At 43.6% G+C, this 20,379-nt stretch overlaps 1 long non-coding RNA gene across 7 annotated transcripts in view; it reads left to right on the top strand.

Moving 5' to 3' along the window:
- LOC124105377 (uncharacterized) overlaps positions 1-20,379 on the top strand; it is a 131,369-nt gene that overhangs the window by 56,947 nt on the left and 54,043 nt on the right. Inside the window, exon 4 of one of the 7 annotated variants that reach the window (XR_006855711.2) lies at positions 5,995-6,764. The exons of the other annotated variants lie outside the window; for them this stretch is intronic. This is a non-coding gene — a long non-coding RNA (uncharacterized LOC124105377). Of the gene's footprint in view, positions 1-5,994; positions 6,765-20,379 lie in introns of those variants that run through there. 7 annotated transcript variants of the gene reach the window in all.

Raw genomic sequence — 20,379 nt, 5'->3', positions numbered from 1 at the left:
TGTGGGCAGGGTGGGTGGGGGAATTCCAGTTCAAAGGAGGCAGTTTAAAGAAAGTCATTTCCATAAAATCTTGCTTAAAATAGAGAAAACCATTTTATACATAACCAGACTCTGACCTCTACAAACTTATCCCCTCCCCTCGTCCCACACGCATGTGCAGGCATATGGAGAAGTGGGGAGTGGAATGCAAGCTCTCCTTGAGATCCTGGGCTGCCTGTGGACTTAACATTGCCACAGATCCTCCAACCCACTACCTCAGTGTGGTCTCATCCCCAGCAGGCAGTTTCAAGAGGTTTTCAGGAATTACTACAGTTTGGAAGTTTATTTACCAGGGAAGTGAGTTTCCCCCTCTGCTCCCCCTCTCCTCCCAGTATCCATCTGATAACGTTACAGAAGGATTCACAACAACCCCCACCAGCCCCCCACTGAATAACACATCGTCTGGCAACAGGAGGCGTTTGCTTACATTTGGAAGGCATGACTGCATCAACTCCAGTTGTCCCTGAACTGCAACTGATGGGCCTCACGTGCTGCAGCCAACAGTTTGCCTTCACCCACTCCCCTCTCTGAAACGAACCTTTCTCTGGGAAAACAAGAAACCTACGTGCCATCCTGAGTGAGAGACTAACAGGAGCCGTGTCCCTGGAATCGCATCCCAGGCGTGGCAGGCAAGAGCACACGCTGGGGGATTTAAAACAGCAAGTTAAGCTTCAAGCATCTCTGGAGAGAACTTTTGAGCCAAAAGACTCAAGTGTTCAGATCTGAAGTATTGTCACAGGCATTGAGTTCTCAATATGTGCCGTAGAAGGCATCATGCTGCTGTCTCCTTTAGCAAAACTTTGCAACTCCCCCCTCATTCTGACTTATTTACTCAGCACTATTCTATAGGCAGATTTATGTTTCCCCAAAGAAGTCTATGTCCTAATCCCCCAAACCCGTGAACATGTCATTTTGCATGGCAATTAAAGTTGCAGATGGAATTGAGCTTCCTGCAGCTAATTTTAAAATGGGAAAATCTGTGGATTATCTGCGTGTCTCAGTGTAATTACAAAGGTCTGTAAACAGGGAAGAGAAGAGTCAGACCCAGAGTGGTGGCCTTTTGAGAAAGACTCTCTCTGCCGTTACCAGCTTTGAAGATGAGGGAAGGGGCCCATAAGCCAAGGAATACAGGCATCCTTTGCATTCTAGAAAATATAAGAACATTGATGGTCTCCTATAACTTCCTGGATTTTAGCAGTGTGAGACCCATGTCAGACTTCTGACCTCCAGTACTGTAGGATGATGAAGTTGTGTTGTTACAGCAGCAATTGGAAACCCATACAGCTACTATGTCAGACTGGGTACCTAGAACTGAGGGGGCATTCCTACAACGTGTACTTTGTGCTTTGTATTCATCTTCAGGGTCCCACTAGGGAAACTAAAGCCACTTCAACTATCTAAACAGTTTGGTTCAGGTAATTGGCTATAAGATATTTGAAGAAGTTGAGAAGCCAACCCAGACATTAGCAAGAGCAGAAGTTGCTACTCCAGTTGCTAGACTATGCCAGATGGACAAAAAGAGGAGGTCATTCTATTGGAGTCCAGAGGCCAGGGTCACCTAGTGGAAACTGGACCATGGTGGGCCTCTTCAGCAGGAGCTAGAACCACAGCGACCATAGAGCCTGGCTGGAGAATCTTGCTGAAGAAGAAAGGAAGAGAAAAATATATGTAACTTCTCCCTTCCTTCTACCTCCAGGGTCCTGCCAATGCTTCCCACACTGCCCAGCTGGAAGTCAGCTGATGTAGAAGCCAGGATGTTCAGGGATCAGCCCCTCTGCAAGGCCCAGCAGAACTGGGGAGAATAGTGAGTGGGCTAATGGATCTGAAGATGGAGGCACCTCTCTCTTTTCTGCACTGACCACCACAAATCTTGAAACACAATGGAATGTTTAAAATTTATAGTCTTAACGTGAGTTCTAGAACCTTCCATGGTCTGGCCCTTCCCTGACTCCTCTGCCTTCATCCTATGTTCTCCCTTCATTCACAGCACTACCATGCTGACCTTTTGCTGTGGCATCAACATGTCAAAGAAGTCCCTTCTTGAGGGTCCTGTACCTGTCTCAGCCTCTGCATAATTCCTCTTCCCCTGCTTCTGCCTTAACTGATAACTGTTCCCTATTTCCCTTCCAGAATGACTGTGGCTTGGTCAGATGACCCTTTTCACCATCTAGAATAGGTCTCCCTCACCTACATCAACATCATCCCCCATTGTCTTTTCTTCATATTCTCTGAAATGATCTTGGTTGTGTGCTTACATATGTAGCAAAATCTTCCCTAGACCGTAAGCTTCTTGTGAGTAGGGCTATTGCCTTGTGACTTGCCAGGTCCTTATAAGCAGCATCTATTAGATGTTTACCAAAATCTATTTCTTTTTGAAAACAAAACAGGGCTTATTTCAGATGCCTTTGTAGTTAAGTGTGACTGAGTTTTAGCTAATGGAACATGAGTGGAAATACACGGTGCAGCGGCCAGGTCTGATGGTGGAAACCATCCAAGCACACTCCTGCAAGTTTTCCCCTCCTGCCAGATAATGTCAAAGCCCTAGGGAACAGTGGAGGCACAAGATGAAAGAAACTGGGCTTTTGAATGACTAAGTGCAAGAGAGTTGTCCCAGCAACCTACATACCCATCCAGGACTGTTATGTGCACAAGAAGGAAGTTCTGTGTTGACTCATTACACTAACCTACCCTAGAGAAAACAGTTCCCTATGCCAAGAATAGTACTGGGTCGGTAATTGGCCCTAAATGAATAGTGATTGAACAATTGGATATTAGACACTTAATAATGAGGTGTTCGGTGACCGAGAGTCTTTTCCCACCCTTAGTCCTCCTCTACCAGTTCTCTAAGGACAGGGAAGAATTCACCTTTATATACTCGATGCCTCCCATAGTACCTAAACCTGGGTCAATCCTCAACAGACATGGGCTGCGGGGTTGCTAGGCAGTATTAGGGGAACAGTGACTGACAGAGCCGTGTCTAAACCATGTGTCTTAGCTGCTCTATACTGGCATTCTATACTGTTGGGACTACACGTTTGTGCAGCTCAGCTCTTTAGAGTTTACACAGGGCTTTTCGCTTCATCCTGCTTCATGACAACTCTGAAAGGTAATTATTATTAGGAGTTAGACAATGAATCTGAGCTCAAAGGGGTTAAGTCTTTTGCTCAAGAGCTTATTTTTTTAAATGATAAAGCTGGCATTAATCCATGGTTCCAAAATATTTATCGAGTGCTTCCAATGGCCAAGTCCCCTAGGCTGAAACTTCTGCACCTAGTAAGGACTCTAGAAATTTGAGAACCCAGGGTTGTAGGGAAACTGGAATTGCCTCCCAAGCTCCGGTGGAGGAAAGGTGTGAGCTGGGACACCGCTGCTGTGTGCCTTAGTGCATAGTTCTGGGTGGTCTGCCAGACTCCCCTGTGGTCGACAACATGGCTGTAACCCCCTCCGCAGCTCTCCCACTTGCCCAGGCTAAGGGCCTGGTGCTCTAAGCCTGCCCTTTTCCATACATTCTTTTCTTCTCCCTGTGCCAAGATTTCAGTAGACAATTTAGAATGGGTTCCAGGCCATTTAGCTCAGTCAGAGACTTGGGTGAAAGTTTCCTCCCAGTCACCCCAGGCCTCAGATAACCCATCAGGATGTGCCCAGCCTGCGTGAAGGGGATAGGGGAAAGCTCGAGAAGAGTCTTAGGCATAGGATTGGAACAGAAGTTTCCGCAGCTGTTAAATTTACCTAAACTAACCCGACCAGACAAAATATGTCGGTAATAGGTTGGTTGGAAAACTTAGAACTAAAGCCAAGGGGACATAACTTGTCTAAACAGAGTCTGCAAAGGCCCCCGGAGAGTCACTGGCAGGTTGGATATTTGTCAGGGCAAAGAGGGCAAGGGCTGGTGTCTGAAGGGGCTGATGGATGAAGAGAAGAGGAGAGGAGATGACCAGGTCTGCGCAGGGGCTTAGTCTGTTCCAGCCCAGGGACTCGCCTCTACCTGGTAGCCTCTCTCTGTAAATAAATCCTGGCTGCTCTTACCACGCAGGACTTCTCACATTTGATGCATCTGAGGTGGGGTGAAATACAAATATGCCTTTGCATAATAGCTTTACACCTGGAGCAGCAGAGGACCGGTTTATTACCTTGGTAAACAAAAGTTAGAATTCAAGCAAAGTACAAACTTTGCCCAAGGCACTTCTGACAGTGCACCTTGTGTTTGTGAAATGAACTTGATATATATATGATGTGAAGCAATGGAAGGCTGGGCCTTTTCCCTCTTTTCCCTTCTCTTTTCTTTTATCTTTTTCTCTCTTCTTTTTTTTTTTTTTTCCTCTTGTCTAATTTGCAAGGTTTAAAAGTTCATGGGGGATGGGGGTAGGAGAGAGAGCGAGAGAGAGGAGAAGAGGGGAGAAGTTGGGGGAATTTACTTTGGCTCCGGCTTTTTCCAGCATTTTGAAAAATCACACCATTTAGTGTGAAAAAAAAAATGTGAGCTGATATATATTCTCTTCCAGCGATAATGTACTCCTTGCTGCTCTCAGTGACAATTAGCGTTTGTGAGTGGGAGACAGGGTAAATCAGTTTGGGAAACACACAGAGGAACCAGGGTTTGCATTAAATCTAACTTCAACATTTAAAAAAATGATAAATATTTATTCAGTGTCAGTTTTGTGCCAAGCACAGAACTATGACCTTTCCATAATCATTATTTCATGTAGTCTTCACAGACCACATGAAGTAGAGATTATTGATCCAAATGTTCATTTTACAAGTAAGGAAACTGAGGCTGTGGTTACTGAAGTGAATCAGGCCCCAGTTTTCTAATTCCAAGTTCAGGCTTTTCTGCACTGATCTCTACCCTCTACTTGGAGTCATGGACTCTGTGGGTGTCTGGGTCACTTTGTTTCCCTTTCTTGCAACTCCCATCTATTTTTCTACCTTGGTAATTGACTGCACTTGTAAAAACAATCCGTCTTCTCTGTTCTTTGGTACATGTCTGCTCAGAGGATTTCCTTGCTCTTCATAGTCACCTGGCATCTGGGCCACCCTCACCAGCAGGCAGCCCTGTGCGCAGGAGCTGAAGCACGTGAAACAGATTTTCCTTCAAAACACACGTCAGCTTGAAAGCAGAGGCAGCGATAAGGAAGCAAAGGCACATCTCATGTTCGGTTGGCTCAACAAATACCTCTGCGTTCTCCCATCCCCAGCTCGAATAAATCAGATAAACCTCAGCAAAAGCATCTGAGAGTTTTGGATTCTTTTCCAAAACAAGCCTTTGAACCTGAAGAACTTTGCCCATTTCTACGTGTTCACTACTCAAATGTTCAGCTGGGGCTTGCCCAGCTGAATGGCTCAGGTCGGTAAAATTTTAACTCTTTCATCCACAGATGGATTCCCAATCCTTTTAAAACAAGAGAGAACTCATTAGGCTTGTTTTTTCAAAGAAATCTCAATGGATGTGTCAACTTGTGCCTGTCTCCATAGACGAAGGATTCCTTGAGGGAACACATTAAACTGAAGTTGGACAGTGGTGATGTCATTAAGGCATTGTCAACTCAGCAGTTTCAGGGCACCAGAACTGTGGATATTTGTGCTTTGCAGGATTTCAAGAGAAAACCCAGTCTCCCTCCTCCGACTCCCCTTCCAATTCCATCCCCTCCCACTGATGCATCTTTAATGCACTCCTTGAGAATTGCTTTGGTTTTATTTATTGCAAGCTTTAAAAATATTGTTGGAACATTAATACTATTGCAATGGGAAAGATTTCAGTTGTCAATGGATTAAACACAATTCCTGGCTGGAGCCCTAGAGGAAAAAGGCATGGGGATTTCTGAGCTGGGAGACAGAACTTGCTCAAGAATGCTTGCTTTGGAGACTCAGCTCTCAAAACCTGGGGGACCCTCTCATGGAATTTTAGCTCTTCAATTAACTGTAAAGAGCACCTAACTCAACCCCTTTCTTTTACAGAAGAGAAAACCAAGGCTCAAGCAAGACCAAGGTTTGTTCAACCAGCCAAGCAGCAGATCTCCACAGCTCCTTGGCCAGGGCTCACAGCTCTCCCAGGCAGCCTATCCAACCTGGAAACAGCGATTATAAGACTAAAAACCAGCCCTTCATCTTGGTGTGAATCCACTTAGCCTGGCTTTTTATTACCACTTGTCAATAAATCTCCATTAATTGAGCCTATGGAGAGATGTTTACCCCAAGAAAAAAGTGGAGAAACCTGGAACACTTCCCAAACATTGACTGGAAAACATATCCAAGGTTCAGAGATCTTAGTGTATCTTTCTTTACATGGTTATGATTCTAGACCAAATAAGCAATGCTTTGAAAGAAATCTATATTCCTTTCCTACTTTGAATCTTGCTCTCATCAACTTTTAAAATTTCCTGTCTGGTGACTCTAAGGTACCATGGGTCCCTGTCATTGGGAAGTGCAGTTACCCAATGACTGAGTTCTCTATTGAAGTAACTGGGAGGGTGCTGGGATATTTATTAGGGCTAGAAGGAAGCTTAGTGAGGCTCTGGACCATATGCCTCAGTTTACAGATGAGCGGGGTAGGCCTGAGAGAGGTTAAGTTGCTCATCACATTAACGGACAACAAACCATGGATCTGGCCAGCCTTGCAAAAGGGTCCTTCCATTCAACAATTATTAAGTGTCTCCCTTTGTAGTAAATCCTCCAGCAATTTTTACAAAAAATAAAAAATAGAAATAAATGGATTGTGTCCAATTCCAGGAGCTGAATGTTTGTTGTTGCCCAGGCTTAGTTAATCCCCAGGTATTGACATGAGGGATGGATCATGAGTTATCCTCACCATCTTTTGTTTTACGGAAAGACGAGTACATAGAAGTCAGGGGAATTTTCCAAGATTACGTGATGAATCAGCAAAGGCTCTGAGGCAACACGCTGGTACTGGATGAAGAATCAGAAGACATAAATTCCAGTCCTTATCCTCTCTAACCATATGGGAGGTCTTAGGCAAGCCACCTCACCTCTGAGTCCCAATTTCCCTACCCAGAGAAGGACTTTACTTGATGACTTCTAAGTATGCTTCAGTTCTAATGATCTTCAGGTCTAGAACATGTAGTCTTATTCCACGTAGTCTTTTCATGTCTAAAATGTGATAATGTGAAGCCAGAAATCAACTGCCACAATGGCTCACCCCTGAATTCTCAGACCACAAAGGTTAAGTGAGTTCTGCCCCCCAAATACAAGATACAAAATAATAATGACAATAAATTTTATTTTATTTTTTCCATAGTTAGCCTGTGTCTGCTGTCATATATCTGTGTACAAGGGCAAGCATAAAACACAACAAATAAATTAATAACATACAAATTAAAAACTCAGAAAAAGGATACCTTCATCATTTTTTGCTTTTTGAGGTATAAGAAAAAAAACAGGAATTTTTACTGAGCAGCTACCACATACTAAGCCGTTTCTATACACTCACTATCTCATTTATCTGAAAACAATCAGTGCCGTCATATCCCCTTAACAGAATAAGAAACTAAAGCTCAGAGATGAAATAATTTGCCAAATATACAAACTGTTAAGCATCAAAGTATAGGTTTGAAATCAGCTTTTTGACTCCAAAACTCATGCATCCCACAATTCTTTTTACATGCAATAAAATACTGCTCTATTTCTGGTTAGGAAAATTGCCTTTTCAAAAAACAAAATATATCAATATTTTACTGGGTGCCACAAGGAATAATGCCATAGTTTTCCTGGGTTGCAACATCTGAACATCTTTGACCATAGGCCAAAGAATATGAGGCATTAATATGACTTTCCATAATAATTTAGAAGGATAATATTTCTTGTCTGGAATTATTCTAATCAGAAACATTAACTATGTCCATAGAATCAAAGACCAGGTAGCTGTTACTTGGTTTGGAATTCACATATTAACTTCACATATGTACCAAGTTTTTATCTCAACCCCTCCCTAGCCATTCAATTCTGCAATTCTCCCAGGAATATAGGCCAATATTAGAGTAGACTGATTTAGAGTCATCTCTAGGAGGGGAGTCTGTACTGGCCTCTCTAAGTTGCCCATACCAGTCTCTAAGTTATAGACCAACATGGACTAGATTCCGCAAGTTTATTCATCCATTTCTTGACAGCCTCAGTCAGATACATCCAGCACACTGCCAGGCTAGTTCTATCAAGACAAAGGAGATTTAGCCTTGACTTTGAACACCTAAGCTAAGACAGACTTAGACCCTAGGAAAAATCATGGGAGTTTGCATTGTCCTGTACCTGCCTGCATCCAGGATCTAGGGATGTGACCAAGAGTCTGAGAATGTGACTAAAAGCATTTTCTGTTTTGGTTTTCACCAGTAAAAGTTTTTGAGCCCATATGGTACGATGTTAGAAAGCTGGAGAATATTAAAGTTCGAAATGTCTCTGGAGATTTAGGTATCACGTCAATTCTCCCCTTTTAGAAATGAGGTTACTGAGGTTCAGATAGTGGAAGGTTGTCTAAGGTCACAATAGAGCCTGAGGCCAGGCTGGACTGACACCCAGGCCTCCCTGTTCCAGGCTCTTGTCTCTTGCCTCTGTCATGGAAAAGGCATTAGCCTCAAAGGAAAAGATGTCAGTCTTTGTTTAATGAAATATTTGACCCAATGGATAGGTAGACCAGTACTTCCTCAAACTATGGTGGCTCTGGTTAAGTTGAGCGGACACTGTGGTCAGTGACAAAACATCTATGCAATAGCCACTATGGACATCTTACTATACCAAGCCTTTCATGCTCTGCACGTTACCTTGCCTGGGTCTGGAACAATTTCCCATTTCTCCTCAAGACAAACTATTACTCTTTCAGATCCAATTTCATTGCTTCCTCTGAGGAGGTACAGTGGGCTTTTTCTGGGTCAACAGAGGCAAAATGGGGCTACATTTCTCAGACTCCCCTTCCCTACATTATTTTGTATTAGCTTTTCAGGATACTGGAAATACAGAAGCAAAGCTGCCATGCTTTAATATTTAGGAAGCTGGTGCACGGCACCATGTACGTTGTCCCTGGTCTGCTGGTTCACCCAGTTGGGTGGGGCAGCAGCTGATCCCTCAGTTCCTCCAGTTCCCATCAGCTCTTCTCCATCAGCTGCCTGAATCATAAACCACCATGAATAGCTCTATTGGGAAGGGCACCAGATTGTACTCCAGGTCACCAAAATGATCTCTGGAGTCAGTGAGAGACAAATGGACTCCAGTTGGTCCTTGCAGAATCCAGGCCATTATTGCTTTTTCCCCACTCCACTCTCATTTCCTTTTTCCAGCTGCCTGCCCTTCTGACTTTAAGTCCAGCATCAAATTCAATAACCTTACATAGGCTGATTAGCCAGCATCTACAATTGTATGGATTAAACCCTGATGATAAATCTTTATCGCTTGCAGTGATTCTGCTTCCCTGATCCCTAACCATTCCGGAGTCTCTGGTGATCCCCCCAAATTAAATACTTCCCTGCCACATACCTCTGTTAAAGCATGTGACACAACAGCTGTACCTCCATGATTGACAAGTCTCTCTCCTACTGTTGAGGCTGGTGAGGACCATGCATCATGTGTTTGCTTTGTGCGCACGACTACTACGAGCACTACTTAATCCTTACAATAACCCAAAGAAGAAAGAGTTGTCATTATTCTCATCTTGTAGACACAGCAAGTGAAAATCATTCAACATAAGTGATTTGCTCATTCTTTCCCAATGAGGAAAGAAGCTGGGATTCAAAACCAGGCTGCCTGGCTCCCCAGCCGGCACTCTTCCTTCCTGGAGGTGGGCTGTTCGAGGAGCAAATTTCACCCACAAATGAAAGAATGATCTATCTATTTAACTTGAAAAAGAAAACAACTTTTCTATAAAGTTGAGGGAGGGATGAAAAGAGGAGCTTTGGAGCCTAGGAGCCAATTGTAACTTGAATGCCATCTTTCCCTGACTGGTAGTTGACACTGTAAATGGTCCATCATCAAGATCTTGTTAGGGAGCAAGAGACCTGCCAGGTATGTATCACCTGAAAGCCATCAGCATGCTCTCTGGCAGCAGTAAATACTAACAATGCAACACACCCCTTGACAAGCCTGCTTTTCTCCCCAGCCCAGGCAGATGCCCCACCCTGGGTGGAGCTCTCTCTGGTCTGTGGGTCTCCCTGAGTGTGGAGGGCTGAGCCTGGCTGGAGACAAGGCTTCCCACACAGGTGCCTGGTATGCAATTAGTGGTTCACCCTTCACTTTTTATGTGAATAATGAAATATGACATTAAAACTATACTTTTGTACCTGGTAAACATGGACTGGCACTCATTACATTTTTAATGTGGTTGTCAACTTCTAGATATCAAACTAGAGTAAACATTCAAGTTGGATCTCAAATCAGTGTCTTGGGCTATTGTTCAATATGCAGCTGGATTTGCAGAATAAGGGTTAAAGAAATATAAGGCCTCTACGTTATTTGTAATACACTAAAAATTAACAACACGAGGAATGAAGAAACAAAAATGTGAAAAAATATGGGGAAAAAACCCAAAATATATGAAAGAAAAATGTTAAGAAATAAATACAGTGCTACCTGCAAGGTCAAAGGCCTATATTGCTCTTTTAGTAGAGACAGAGCCTGCAAGCTTTGTGCCCCTCGAAGTCTTCCACTCACACAAGAACAAAAAGCCCCAAAGTGCATTCAATGCATTGTTAGTATCCAGCATCAATGTTACACAAATATCTCATATAACCTAAGCCATAAGAAGGATTCACACTTAAATTCGTGGTTTTTATTCTTGTCCAGTCTTGGGATAGACTTTGAATAGATCTCATCCCCGCTTTCATTTCACAGATGAGAACACCCAAGCTCAGTGAAGGCAGATCCTCCCACTGTTGGCTGATTCTTGCTGACTTGGGAAGAGTCCTGAGGAAGGGTCCCCAGCCAGGAGGCAGCAGGATCAGGCTGAGACTCAGACTCTGGACCCACACAGACCCACCCTCCTCTACATGGATTCCTCATCCCAGGAGTTTCCCCTGCTGCCAGAGGCCCATGGCATCCCCACAGCTTCTCTGTCAGATGCTAAAGCTAGGGACCAAGCGAGAGGGGCCCGACCCTGTGAGGCTTACCAGCGATGAAATCCTGTGTCCCTGCCTGCTGCCTGCTCTGACCTTGCTGGGACTGTTGCCCAAGCTCTTTCCATTCTTCCTGCACTGGCTTTCTCGGACAGTCCCTGCCACATCCTCAAGGGAACCTCTCAAGAGTTCCTTTCTTATGGCATATTCAAAGGGGAAAAGGGACCCAGAGATGAGGGAAGAGTAGCTAGGGAGGTGGACTTCCTATTACCCTTTAAGTCTTCCTTTTCAGGAATGTTATCCTTCATTCATTTATTGGATGACACTGAGGCCCAGAGAAGTGGGGTGTCCTCCCTAAGGACATCCAGAGTGGCTGGAGGGCCCTACTTGTAGGACGTTGGTATCCTATGGTTTTGTGATCCAGAGCTCTCTTTTTGATTACTTGAGTTGTTTTTGTTTGGAATTAACAGATTAAGGAGTATGTTACATGTTAGTGTCACATTTTTGTGCATTGTGTGTTGTTAGAAACCAAAACCCCATCCTTACTCCTTCCAGGTGACCATTTTTGCAAACATTTTAATTTTATACCAAATAGCATTTTGTTTTTTAGTCAAAACTCAAAATCTATATTGTTGTCCTTTACTGTGCTAGTCCAAAAGGAAATGAAAACCTGAGGGAATATAAAAATACAGATTTATGTATACATTTTAAACTTTTTAACTATGTAAATAATATGCATTATATTATAAAAATTTAAAAAGAAGAAAATTGAAATAACACATTGTGCAAAGATAATTGTGTACACAACAGTGTTAATATCTTTGGTAGATTTTTTTTTCCCTATGGAAAAATATATACATCATCCACACTGCTTTTGTAACCCACCATGATGGATTGTGAACATAGATAATACCATGTTGATATGCCAATGGGTGCATGTAAATAGCTTAGTGAGCACCAGGCACACTAAGAACGAGATGCAATTATGAGCAAAATGTAGCCTGGTCCCCAAGGAACTTACCGGTCAAACTGGAAAGAGAGGAAAGAGCACAGGCTTCCCCAGCTTTGGTTTAGGGAACTTCCTGTTGGTTTGTCCTTGTTTTGAGGTATAGCTTGGCTCCCTAGGCTTATTTTTTATAGTCCAACAAGTTTAAACCACAGTTTCCTTCAACTTGTCTTCAGGTCACAGTGTTCTCCTCATTTGCTTTTAATCTACCATCAAGAGTCTTAGTCATAGTGCTTTTCGTAGTCAGTGAGTCCCACATGGCCTGACAGAGCCCAGTCCTCAGAGGCCATGAAGCAAGCTCTCCAACAGCAGGTGCTACCAATGGTGCTACAAGTAGAAGTGGGTCCTGGCTTGGAGATGGACGTCATCCTTGGGTTGCAGTGTCCCTGAAGCAAGAAGGAGACTCTCCCAGTATATTGAGAGCTTTATGCTACTAAACGCTTGCCATGGCTTAACCCATGCAGACTACTGAGGGGCAGATTGGGCTCTACATAAAGAGAAGCTGAGCCAGGCACAGTGACACACATCTCTAACCCCAGCAACTGGGAAGACTAAAGCAGGGGGACTGCAAGTTTCAGGCCAATCTCAGCAACTTGGTGAGGTCCCACGCCACTTAGCAAGACTCTGTCTCAAAATAAAAAGAGCTAGGAATGTGATGCAGTGGTAAAGTGCCCCTGGGTTTAATCCCTAGGACCAAAAAATAAAAATGGGGGGTGGAGAGGGAGAGAGAGAGAGAGAGGGGAGCTGAGACTCAGAGAAATGAGGTCATGTGACCAGGGGCAGCCAAGCTGAGACAGAGCAGAGCCAGGGGGAAGCCGCACACACCTGGTGACCCCAACCCAGCAGTCTTTCTACTTTTCCTCAGATCCATTGAAACATGGCTGACTTGGCCAAAGATACCAGCTCTCCACACACATACACCTGAAACACACATAGGAGTGCACTTATCTAAAAACAGGCAATCCCAACACACCTCCCAGGTGTCCTGTAAGTGCTCCCATCCTGGAGGATCTGCCGCGTCTGTGGTCCTTGCACTATTGCAGGAGCCTGATTCATTCTTAAATAGTGTTTGGTGTCCAGACCACCCACAGCACGAGACCATCTCCAGACAAGCCAGGAATCCTTCCCTGGGATTTTACAGCTCTGCGTCACATATAACCAGGGGCATGCTCTCTCCATAGGCAGGTTCAAGAGGCTCAGTGTGCTGAGTTCCAGGCAGCAGATACCCAGTGAGCACCTGTAAACGGTTAAGATACTGGGTTGGGCCATGATGAAATCACTGAGCTGACATATAACCCTTATGTTCTAGAAAACACTCCATAAGCCTTAGGATAATAGTATAACACTATGCACATATTGTGCCTTATTTCACCCAACTCTGACCACATTCATATAATCACATTTACCAGACGAAGGTGCTGAGTTTCAGAGAAGCTCACCGACAGGGCCTAGATTAGACAGTGAATAGCACAGCTTAGACCTAAACTCTAGTTCTTCTGACTCTAAAATGAATGTCCCCATCTTTTCAAACATCAACCTCAATATGCTACTGTTTTAGTCAGCTGTTTCCTGTTGTGACTAAAGGATCTGACCAGAGCAACTATAAGGAGGAGAAGTGTATTTAGGGTCTCATGGTTTTAGAGGTCTGAGTCCATAGAAAGCCCTCCATTTCTCAGGGCTCGAAGTGAGGCTAAACATCATGGCAGAGTGTGTGGCAGAGGGAAGCAGCTAATATCATGGTAATCAAGAAGCAGAGAGAGATTCCACTGTCTATATACAAAATATATACATCAAAGCCATGCCCTAATTCCCACCTTCTCCAGCCACACCCTACCACTTCAGTTACCATTCAGTTGAATCCCATCAGTGTATTAAATCACTGATTGGGTTAAGACTCTTAAAACCCCATCATTTCTCCTCTGAACCTTCTTGCGTTTTCTCACAGGTGAGCTTTTGGGTACACCTCACATCCAAACCATAACATTGATGCTACCTTGTCATATTCCCATTATGACCCCAGAGAGGAGTAATGGGCTCTAATAGGTAAAGAGAGCCAAGGTCTCCAGGGGTCTTCTGGCTCCAAAGCCTGGTACTCTCCTTCCTCACTTCACCCCTGCTGTGGGAAAGCTCCTCAGAGATTGTGAAGAGATGAAGAATAACAAAGTTCAAAGCAGATTGTGCATGACAAAGAGGGCTTCAGATAAATGCTCTGGGTATCTCTGTTGAGAAACATCCTGGGGGAGCCCCCAGCCTGGCCCAGCATGTGGGTGTGATGAGTGTTTTGAGGTCATGTCAGTCTCCTCTTAGGTGTTATTGTCTATGCTATACGCTCTGGTTGAGGCCAGGATGCCACTTTCTGGTGACCAGGCATAACCTAATATCCTATATTAGAATGTCCAGCTTTTTTTTTTTTTTTTTTTTACAATATGGTTTCTTTCAGGAAGAATCTGTAGATAGCAAGTTGTGGAGGAAGCTGGTAAAGGAGGCCAGAGTGAACATCACCCTGATGTTGTCTGATGCTTGTTCTTGAAAGCTTGTAGAGCATTTATACCAATCCTAGCCTGCTCCTTTTGCCACATACAGAGCAGAGCCTAATATTACAGTTCTTTCTTTAGAGGCACTGATGGAAAAATGAAAGATGGAGATCAGCTAGGGAACTACTGCAGAAACCCAGTGAGATACAGTGGTGACTTTAAAGTGGCACTTGGGCTGGGTGTGGTGGCAAATGCTTACAACCCCAGCAGTTCAGGAGGTTGAGACAGGAGGATATTGAGTTCAAAGCCAGCCTCAGCAATGGAGAGGCACTAAGCAACTCAGTGAGACCCTGTCTCTAAACAAAATACAAAACAGGGCTGGGGATGTGACTCAGTGGTCAAGTGCTCCTGAGTTCAATCCCTGGTACCACCCCCCCCCAAAAAAAAAGAAAAAGTGGCACTTGGGGTCAGGAAGTAGACACAAACTGAAGAAGTGCTTCAGAGGAAGAATGACTATCTTAGGGATTATATGGTGATGAGAAGGAAAGTGAAGGAGAGGCGCTTAGGCTGAGTCCTGGGTTATTTACCAAGGAATGGAGGTGGGTGAGCATGCCATGCAGAGATAAGGGTCACAAAAGAGAAAGTTCAGGGAGACTAGGAGACTAGGAGGAGCTTAATTTCTCATAGGCTAAAGGAGTGTATTTGGAGGACATTCTCATGAACGTACAGAGAAGGCAAGACTCTCAGTTGGTCCTCCAACTCTACCCTAAGAACTTGTAGATGTTGGTGCCGTCACCTTTGGCCCTACAGGCTGAATCAGGAAGGACTTGGAAGTGGGGAGTGGGGAGCAGTGGGCTGTACTCGTGGAACTCACGGAGAACAAAAGAAGATTTTAAGCAGGCGCAAGTAGGCTTCCCTGACAGCCCATTATTTTCATGGATTGTTAGGTAGACAGTGTCACATTCAAAGTGTCACAGTGGAATGACTTGGGAATCTTGAGTTAATAGGCCTGAATTTGGGGCGGTAAATTATTAACTAGAAATATGGGGAAAGAAGATCCCTCATTTTTTCCTCTGTCTCTAGAAAATGGCTCTTGAGAAAATGCTGTGTAAATTACCAACAGGCTATTCATGAGTAAACGACCAGTTTAATATGTCATACCAATAAGCAACTAATTTTGTAACTGAAATTAAATACTTACCAATTTGAGAAGCTAAAGCTTGAAGGAGGAAGTGCTAACAGATTGGAAAAACCCAGTGAATTTTTATTCAGACCAAATTATAGGAAGCCCTCAGAGCTCCAGCTTCCTGTAGAGGTATCTTTAGGGAAAGGGAGAAGCAAGAGTGGAATTGGGGGATACCCCGCCAACTCACCCAACCCCAGCTCCCAGAAGCCGTGAGCTTCACTCTCCTGTGGCTGCTGCTGCTACAGGGAAGCTGGTGGACCACACATCCTGGATCCCACAGAGGGCTTAGTTTATCATCTACCTAGGTACTAGCTGCTTAGTATCCCTCAGTAAACAAGTTCTTTAGCATTAACTCTTGGGGACACCAAAGTGTGCAGCAAATATCAAAGAGTAGTTGATTAAGTTCCTTGGACTTTCCAAGCTATACATTACAATGGGGATATAATACTGAAGCAACAGGCAAGGGCTGTGCCCTCATGAAGCTTTCATTCCACCACGTCTCACAGCTGGAAGAGATTTCAGAGACTGTCTAGGTGCAGATGATGGGAGAAGAAACATGGAATGGCAAATAGAGCCCAGAATTGGGAGTGATGACTCAGAGTCTGTCGTTTCCAACCTACACTATCTTAGATAAGTTTATGTCACTGCAAAATGGGAACGATAAAAATAAGAACCACCTTCCTCAAAGTAAACTCTGAAGGAAGAAAGGGGGTGTGCACCATGATTGGCAAGCACTGAAAAAATGCAATTTATTCTCAGTGAGTTATTTAATTTAATTTGATTTGATTTATTGAGACAGAATCTCACTCTGAGTTCCAGTCTGACCTTGAACTTCTTAGGCTCAATCACCCCTCCTGACTCAGCCTCCTGAGTAGCTGGGACTACAGATGTGCATCACCATGCTGGGCAAGATATTTTATTTTTTTTTAAAAAAAGGAAAGATAAGGAAGAAGTATTTATGTGTGTATCTTGAAGAAATACCAAAATGCCTATCAAATTCTTTCCTGATTTGTCTATCTCCTTTTGTCTTTATGCACACTGGTATCTGGTTGCCTGACAATAAATCAGATGGTAATATTAATTAGAGTGATAGAGGCCAACTTTGCTTTCAATTAGGAGGGGATGTATTTCATGCTGGTGCATATATTAGTTAAAAAAAACTCACAAAAAATAAAAACAGATGCATTGGAGGTCATGGCTCTCATTCTTATTTATATTAACAGAGTATCTGAGTAGTTTCCCTACAGTGTGTGCGCTTCCTAAGGCCTCTGTAATACCGTCTCCACTTGAGCAGAGAATTCTACCGTGCAGAACCTAGAATGATCAAAAGGGGAAGGTGTGTGGGGATAATTAGAGGCTACAGAATAAACAATAATATTTATGTTCACTCAAAATCTGAAGCCAGATGGTAGTAAAATCCTTGTGTAGTCAGGAGGAGTCATTGTTTCATTCAAAAGAAAAAACACTTAGGCACATATTTGTAATAATTGTCTTCCATGTATATGAAAAATGAAATGCATGTCTTTGCAATGAATAAGTATATATTAGTGAGACTATCATAAATGAAAACATGGTTTTCAGTAATTTTAGAGCTCTATTGCTAACGTGAATTTTTCAACATAATGCTGACATCTCTGGTCTTGGAAATGAGAAGATAAAATTCATAGGCATGTTATAGAAAGAAAACGTCAAGTGGCATTTACAGAGTGCCTTCTGTACCTGACACTATGTGATGCACATCTCATTAGCTCATTAATACCCACCTCTATGCCTTCTTCCATTTAGATCTTTGGACATATGACCCTCAATACCCAGTGTATTTTTCACAATCCCTTCTGCTCCCCTAACAACAGTTACTCCTTCCCAGTCCACTCTTCACCTGGATGTCTCATTCCCTTCAGAATTCTACCTGGGCCCAAGTTTGCCCAGGTTTTCCTTTTCCTGTTTCCCAAGAAGCCAGCATTTCCCTATCATGTGTTGTCACAGAGGTCTGTCTTCCTCATTGAAGGTCCTGGGAAGTGATCATCTCACTTTTTTCACTATTATAAACCCAGTGCACAGGCCATTCCTAGCATATTGAATGTCCCTCACAATGTTCGCTGAATGAACAAATGAATTAGTTATTCTGTAAGCTAAGTATTATTAGTCCCAATTTTCAGATAAGAGTATGAGGCTGATCAGAATTAGTAAGTGCACATACTGCTAGTAGATGTTAGATCCTGTAGGTCTCCGAGTTGAGACAAATAACCTGATTATTCTCTCGGTTACTATCAATCAGAGTGGGGAGTGTCCTGGAGTCCTGAAATGGATCTTTTTTTCTCCTTTGCTGGTATATAGTCAGAGAGTGTTACTGAAAAAACAAATGACTAAAAAAATCTATGGTACAGAGCGCAGCAATTAACATGGAGCTCAGGAGCAGCCAAAGCTTCTGCTGGGGACAGATCAGTGAGGTAGATGCAACTCATTCTGGGCTTTCTGAACATCATCTGCGTGGTCTCACCCAGGATGCAAGCTCGAGGGAGTTTGGAGACCAGCACCAGATATATCCTGGCCCTTTGGCTGCTGAAAGACTCTTCTAAGGTATTGAGGTAACACACAAATAGGAGAAACAGTCCATAAACCAAAGGAGACAAGTAACTGGAACAGGCCCCCAGTCTGGTACAAAAGGATCACCTCCACCTTTCTCTACCCATGACCTTGGAAAGCCACTAGCTTCCCTCCTAAAGTTTAAGTTTTCACACACGCAATGTTAGGCAAATGGAGAAGAATCAGGGCAGTGAGCCAGCCAGATCTGATACTCAGGTTTGTTTTGGTCTTGCCTGAATGGTGTCCCATCAAAAGTTGCCCGTTGAAGTCCTAAACCCCTGTAGATCAGAAAACGACCTTAACTAGAGGTGGAGTCTATAAAGAGCTACTCAAGTTAAAATGAGATCATTAAGGTGGGTTGTAATTCAATATAACCCGTGTCCTTATCAAAGGGGGAATTTGGACACAGTAACTGACGTGCCTACAGGGAAAATACCACACAAACCTGGAGATGGGAGATGAAAATCCACATGATTTGAGGAAACGAGACCTGAGGCACATTCTCGCATCACAGCCCCCAGAAGGAGCCAAGCATGCCGGCACCTAGATTTTGGACTTATAGCACCCAGCCCCATGAGATGACAACTTCTGTTGTTTGAATTACTCAGTCTGTGTTACTTTATGACAGCCCTGCCAAACCAGGACCCCAGAGCCTCTTCTCACTTTCCTCACCATTCTCTAGTTTCTTCGGTTCAGCTGCTTGGCCCATTTGCCTTGTCAGATGGTGTTTAGGGCATTAAAGTCTATCATTCCTGATGAGACCATCCCAAAGGGATTTTTGAGTGATTTCTCATACTATTCCCTGAATGTGTTTCCCCCCCACCCTTTGGTCCTGAGGATTGAACCTAAGGTCTCATGCACGCCAGGCAAGCACTCTACCACTGAGCTACATCCCCAGCTCCCTATTCCCTGAAAGTCTTTAAAAATCTAAGAAGCAAAGATCCAATTCCACAGGAAGTTCTATTTCAGATCCTGGTGGACTAGAATGAGTCCTCCCAATCCAGTGCTATATCCGTAAATGTTTAATCCTCAGCTCTCCTCCAGGAGATGGAGAGGAAAACCCTGTTATGTAGTATTTGTCAATTTCCCTTCATGACAGATTTCAAAGCTACTGATATGCCTGAATTCTGCAAGCCACCTGCACTTAGCATTAGAAAACCAGGGTCCTCTGACATTCAGGTTTGTTTTTGTCTTGCCTGTATGCCATGCATAGAATGGTGTCCCATCAAAAGTTGCACGTTAAAATTCTAAACCCCTGTAGATCAGAAAATGACCTTTACTAGAGGCTGAGTCTACAAAGAGCTACTCAGGTTAAAATGAGATCATTAAGGTGGGTTGTAATTCAATATGACCCATATCCTTATCAAAGGGGGAATTTGGACAACCTCTGCTTTTGATTCGCAGAGGGAGTTGTGATAAGACTCTAGGTCCTGAGGTGCGTCATTTGCGAAATGAAAATGTTCGAACAGGTTCGAGGATTGTGGGTTGGTGGCTTGGCCTCCAAACCACTGAGGATGGTAGAAGAACAAGTAAACTATCAATTTTGTCACCAAAGGTACTTAAAATATTGGAGATCTAGATCAGGTTTATTTCAGGAGGTGGAGAGAAGGTTCCATTGCTTATTAAAAAGGCATGACTTCTGAGGTCCCCTCTGCTGAAATGTGTTGGGTTCTTCCATGACTCCAGACTAGATTGTCAGCCCCACTCAGAGACTTTAATTTTTCTTTTTAAGAGAGAGAGAGAGAGTGTGTTTTAATATTTATTTTTTAGTTTTCAGCGGACATAACATCTTTGTTTGTATGTGGTGCTGAGGTGCCAGGCGAGCGCGCTACCGCTTGAGCCACATCCCCAGCCCCCCAATCAGAGAATTTAAAAGGTGGCACTGAAGGGGGCAAGGAGGAGAGCCAGCTGGGTGACCAGTTATCACAATGGAGGAGCACAGACCAGAACCACTGCCTGGGACCCAGTGACACTGCACATTTCCTGAGCATATTTCTTCCAGAAGAGTCTTCCCACAATTTATATGAAGGAAGGAATATTTTT

This window comes from Marmota monax, unplaced genomic scaffold, assembly GCF_021218885.2.
Source record: "Marmota monax isolate L192 unplaced genomic scaffold, Marmota_monax_Labrador192_F-V1.1 WCK01_AAM20220418_F8-fsc00100, whole genome shotgun sequence".
In the NCBI taxonomy this organism is placed as follows: domain Eukaryota; kingdom Metazoa; phylum Chordata; class Mammalia; order Rodentia; family Sciuridae; genus Marmota; species Marmota monax.
The sequence above is the reverse complement of the archived record's forward strand: the minus strand, read 5'-3'. Positions and strand labels throughout refer to the sequence as shown.